The sequence below is a fragment of the Trichechus manatus genome, unplaced genomic scaffold, assembly GCF_000243295.1.
Source record: "Trichechus manatus latirostris isolate Lorelei unplaced genomic scaffold, TriManLat1.0 scaffold00015, whole genome shotgun sequence".
Lineage (NCBI taxonomy): Eukaryota > Metazoa > Chordata > Mammalia > Sirenia > Trichechidae > Trichechus > Trichechus manatus.
In genome coordinates this window covers 14,448,032-14,454,226 of record NW_004443951.1, presented here as the reverse complement: position 1 = coordinate 14,454,226, position 6,195 = coordinate 14,448,032, and the positions used below count along the sequence as shown (strand labels likewise).

The 6,195-nt window shown below is 39.7% G+C and overlaps 1 pseudogene; it reads left to right on the top strand.

The window, feature by feature from the left end:
* Positions 1 to 5,377: 5,377 nt before the first annotated feature.
* Positions 5,378 to 5,833, top strand: LOC101348332 (myosin light polypeptide 6-like; annotated as a pseudogene).
* Positions 5,834 to 6,195: the final 362 nt, after the last annotated feature.

Sequence of the window (6,195 nt, the reverse complement as noted above, 5' to 3'; positions counted from 1 at the left end):
AAAACTAGGCAAAAAAAAGAAAATTACAGACGAATATCTCTCATGAATATAGATGCAAAAATTCTAGCCAATAGAATTCAGCATCATATCAAAAAATAATACACCACAACCAAGTAGGATTCATACCAGGTATGCAAGGATGGTTCAACATTAGAAAATCAATCAACGTAATCCACCACATAAATAAAAGGGAAGAAAGGAAGCACATGATCATCTCAATTGACACAGAAAGGGCATTCAACAAAGTCCAACACCCATTCATAATAAAAATTCTCAACAAAATACATATAGAAGAGAAATTTCTCAACATAATAAAGGGTATCTATGCAAAACCAATGGCCAACGTCATTCTTAATGGAGAGAGGCTGAAAACATTCCCCTTGAGAACAGGAACAAGACAAGGATGCCCTTTATCTCCACTTCTATTTAACGTTGTGCTAGAAGCCCTAGCTCGAGCAATAAGGCAAGAAAAAGAAATAAAGGGCATCCAAATTGGTAATGAAGAAGTTAAACTGTCCCTGTTTGCAGATGATATGGTATTATACGTAGAAAACCCTAAACTACTGGAACTAATAGAAAGACTCAGCAGAGTAACAGGATACAAGATAAACCTACAAAAATCATTTGAATTCCTATACACCAATAAAGAGAATGATGAAAAGGAAATCAAGAAAATAATTCCATTTAAAAAATAAATCTAACCTGGGGTGTAAAAGACCTATACAAAGTAAACTACAAAACGCTACTGCAAGAAACCCAAAGGGATCTACATATATGGAAAAACATACCATGCTCATGGATACGTTGACTCAACATTGTGAAAATGACAATTCTACCCAAAGCAATTTACAAACACAATGCAATCCCGATCCAAATACCAACAACATTCTTTAAAGAGATGGAAAAACTAATTATTAACTTTATATGGAAAGGGAAGAAGCCCTAGATAAGTAAAGCACTATTGAAGAAGAAGAAGAAAGTAGGAGGACTCACACTACCTGACCTCAGAACCTACTATACAGCTATGGTAGTCAAAACAGCCTGGTACTGGTACAATGACAGATACATTGACCAGTGGAACAGAATTGAGAACCCAGATGTAAATCCATCTACCTGTGGTCACCTAATCTTCGACAAGAGCCCAAAGTCCATCAAATGGGGAACAGACAATCTTTTTAACAAATGGTGCTGGCAAAACTGGATGTCCATATGCAAAAAAATGAAACAGGACCCATACCTCACACCATATACAAAAACTAATTCAAAATGGATCAAAGGCCTAAATATAAAGCGAAAAACTCTAAAGTTCATAGAAGAAAAAACAGGATCAACACTAGAGGCCCTAATACACAGCATTAACAGGATACAAACCATAACCAACAACATACAAACTCCAGAAGATAAGCTAGATAACTGGGATCTTCTAAAAATTAAACACCTATGCTCATCAAAAGACTTCGCCAAAAGAGTAAAAAGAGAACCTACAGAGTGGGAAAAAAAATTTGGACATTACAAGTCAGACAAAGGTCTAATCTCTAAAATCTACAAGAAAATCCAACACCTCTATGACAAAAAGACAAATAATCCAATTTAAAAACGGGCAAAGGAAATGAACAGACACTTCACCAAAGAAGACATTCAAGCAGCCAACAGACACATGAGGAAATGCTCATGATCACTAGCCATTAGAGAAATGCAAATTAAAACCACAATGAGATACCATCTCACCACGGCATTACTGGCATGAATCAAAAACACTGGAAATAACAAATGTTGGAGAGGCTGCAGGGAGATTGGAACTCTTATGCACTGCTGGTAGGAATACATAATGATACAGCCATTTTGGACAATGATATGGTGCTCTCTTAGAAAGCTGGAAATAGAAATACCATACAATCCAGCAATCCCACTCCTAGGAATATATCTTAGAGAAATAAGAGCCGTCACACGAATAGACATATGCGCACCCATGTTCATTGCAGCATTGTTCACAACAGCAAAAAGATGGAAACAATCTAGATGCCCATCAACAGATGAATGGATAAACTAAGTATGGTACATACACACAGTGGAGTATTATGCAACGATAAAGAACAATGATGAATGTGTGTAGTATCTCATAATATGGATGAAACTGGAGGACATTATGCTGAGTGAAATAGGTCAATCACAAAAGGACAAATATTGTATGAGACCTCTACTGTAAAAACTCATGAAAAAGTTTACACACAAAAAGAAACAATCTTTGTTTGTTACAAGGGATGGGAGGGGTGGGTGGGAAAGACTAAATAGACAATAGATAAGTGGTAACTTTGGTGAAGGGTGAGACAGTACACAATACTGGAGAAGCCAGCACAACTTGTACAAGGAAAGGTCATGGAAGCTCCATAGACACATCCAAACTCCCTGAGGGACTGAATTGCTGGGCAGAGGGCTGTGGGGACCATGGTCTCTGGGAACATCTAGCTCAATTGGCATAACACACTTTATAAAGATGATGTTCTACATTCTACCTTGGTGAGCAGCATCTGGGGTCTTAAAAGCCTATGAGCAGCCGTCTTAGATACTCAACTGGTCTCACCCCTTCAGGAGCAAGGGAGAATGAAGAAAACAAGATACAAGGGAAAGGTTAGTCCAAAAGACTAATGGACCACAGCTACCAAGGCCTTCACCAGACTGATTCCAGTACAGCTAGACGGTTCCCGGCTACCACTACTGACGGCTCTGACCGGGATCACAACAGAGGGTCCTGGACAGAGCTGGAGAAGGATGTAGAGCAAAATTCTAACGTACAAAAAAAGACCAGACTTACTGGCCTGACAGAGACTGGAGAAACCCCCAGAGTATGGCCCCCGGACACCCTGTTAGCTCAGTGAAGTCACTCCCGAGGTTTACTGTTCAGCGGGGATTAGACAGCCCCATAAAACAAAATGAGATTAATGAGGTACAGCAGCCCAGGGACAAGGACTAGAAGGCAGGAGGGGACAGGAAAGCTGGTGATAGGGAAACCAAGGTTGAGAAGGGACAGTGTTGACATGTTGTGGGGTTGTTAACCATTGTCATAGGGCAATATGTGTACTAACTGTTTAATGAGAAACTATTTGTTCTGTAAACCTTCATCTAAAGTACAAAAAAAAATTATGTGAGATCAAATTGACAACAACTACTCAAAAGGTTTGTTGGGAAGCCTAGGGGACAGTGAGTTGAAGATAATGGTGATGGAATAATTTGGAAAAGGATAGTGAGAATAGCAGCACAACTGTAAGAATGTAATCAGTGTCACTGAATTGTACATGTAGAAATTTTTGAAATGGCATATCTTTGGCTATGTATATTTTCACCAAAACAAAAAAAAATGATCCTGTAAGGTCGAGAAGGGAGAGTGTTGACATGTCATGATGTTGTTAACCAATGCCATAAAACAATATGTGTACTGACTGTTTAATGAGAAACTATTTGTTCTGTAAACCTTCATCAAAAGTACAATAAAAAAAAAGATATTGCAAATATAACATGCATTTAATTCTGAAGTATGAAACTGTTGGGCATAATTAGAGTATTTGAAAAGCTGAAGCTAAGCAGAGAAATAGTTATCCAGCAAGTTACTATGGTGTGCAAAAAGATTCTTTTATTTATTTATTTGGCTAGAAGATTACACTGGAATTTCTTTTAGTAACAAGTAACAAAATCCATGCAACTGAAGTATTTAAGATGAACTTACATGATGTCTGAGATTTGCTTTGAAATAAATACTCCAGAAAGTAATGTGTGGAGGATAGATGAAACAAGACTGGCAAAATGTTGATGTCTATAGAAGTTCAGAGGAGGGAACAATGGCTTCTGTCAGGAAGGGAAAAAGTAGTATTTTACCTAACTGTATCCCCATGGAGACTTGGTGCTGCAGTGGTTAAGAGCTTGGCTGCTAACCAAGCTCTAACCAGTCAGTGGTTCAAATCCACGACCCGCTCCCTGAAAACCCTATGGGCAGTTCTACTCTGTCCTATAGGGTCGCTGTAAGTCAGAATCGATTAGAAATGGGTTTGTTTTTGGTTTTTTGGGATCCACATAATGATCCTAAAAGTTGGAGATTATCGCCCCCATTCTACAGGCAAAGGAAACTGAGGTCACATTGCTAATGAATGGCAAGGTAAAGACTTGAGCCTCAAGCCTATGACTTCGAAATCCTTGCTTTTACTAATACATCACACTGACTCTGTAAATATGTTTTCTCATATTCTGATATTTTGGTGGAAATAGAGAAGAGCTGTTTTTACTCATAATGGACACTTATTTGTAATTCCTGTATCTTTTGCCTTTCCTTATAGGTTCTTATTTCCACCTTTTAGCAACTATTTTGAATACTTCTTGACTCACAAAGTTTCTGTTCCAATTTATGATCTACCTGTGCTTTCCTTCCATTATTCAGCATTGTAAAATGAATGTGGAATGTTCCTTTTCGCAATGGTTCTCAAAGCAAGGGAAGCCAAAGACAGAGCACATGCGTGCGCAGGTGTGCCCACACACTCACAAACATAGAGCTTCTGTTTAAGTATTTAAGTACTATACTCTGTTTCCCTCTTAAACATTTAGCAGTTAATCATGGCCTCCCATCTTCACTCGGAGCCTTGGTGGTGCAATGGTTAAGCGTTTAGCTGGTAACTATAAAGGTGGGTAGTTCAAATCCACCAGCCGATCCTTAGAAACCCGATGGGGCAGTTCTACCCTGTCCTATAGGGTGGTTATGAGTCAGAATCGACTCATTGGCAATGGGTTGGGTTTGGTTTTTTGGTATCCTCATTCAATCTCTTTTTCTGCCACATTAAACATAGCCAATCTTAACCCTTCTGGTAGGGTTTTTTGTTCCTTGCTACCAAGAAATATGCCACTCTATAAATTGCATCTGGTTTTGATTTGTTTCTAAAATAAAACTTGCTAGAAATGCTAGAATGGATATTCATTCAGTAAGCATTTATTAAATGCCAACTCTACACCAGATTCCTAGAGCCTTGTTTTTTGTTAATGCCTTTAGTGCAGCTTGGATTTCTTTCTTTGGTACCATCAGTTCTTGATCATATGCTACCTTCTGAAAGGATGAACATCAATCACTTCTTTTTGGTACAGTTACTCTGTGTATTCCTTCCATTTCATTTTGAGGTTTCCTACATCATTCAAATTTTTGCCCAAATAATTCTTCAGTATTGCAACCTGAGGCTTGAAGTTGTCAAGGATTTCATTCTACTTGGATCAACAATCAATGCCCATGGAAGCAGCATCAAGAAATCAAATGACATGTTGCATTGGGCAAATCTGCTGCAAAAGATCTCTTCAAAATCTTTCCATTACTGCAGGAAAAGGTCCCAAAACCTGAGCAGTCAAGATGTGTAACTTCACTGATGACCAGACTGCAGAGTTTAAGGGGGCCTTCCAGCTGTTTGACCCAACAGGTGATGGTAAGATCCTGGACAGTGAGTGTGGGGATGTGATGAGGGTGCTGGGCCAGAACCCCACCAACGCCAAGGTGCTCAAGGTCCTGAGGAACCCCAAGAGTGATGAGATGAATGTGAAGGTGCTGGATTTTGAGCACTTCCTACCAATGCTGCAGACTGTGGCCAAGAACAAAGACCAGGGCATCTATGAGGACTATGTCGAAGGCCTTCGGGTGTTTGACAAGGAAAGGAATGTCATGGTCATGGGTGCTGAAATCTGACATGTCCTTGTCACACTGGGTGAGAAGATGACAGAGGAAGAAGTAGAGATGCTGGTAGCAGGGCATGAGGACAGAAATGGTTGTATCAACTGTGAAGAGCTCGTCTGTATAGTGCTGAATGACTGAGGGCAGTGTTCCTGTGTCCCCAGAGCCCCGTGCCTTTCCCTGTGTGAGACTATCTAGCCCTGAAGGCCTCCTCGGACTGTTACAGCACCTTTCCCATCTTGTCTGTCTTGAATAATTTGCCAGCAGCACTCAACAAATAAACTCACTCTCTGTGTCTGCCCCTCCCCCCACCAAAGAAGATCTCTTTAAAATCTTAAAAAGCAAAGATGTCACTAAAGTGTGCCTGACCCAAGCCATGGTATTTTCAATTGCCTCATATGCTGTGAAAGCTGGACAATGAAAAAGGAAGACCAAAGAATTGACACATTTGAATTATGGTGTTGGTGAAGAATGTTGAATATACCACGGACTGCCAGAAGAAC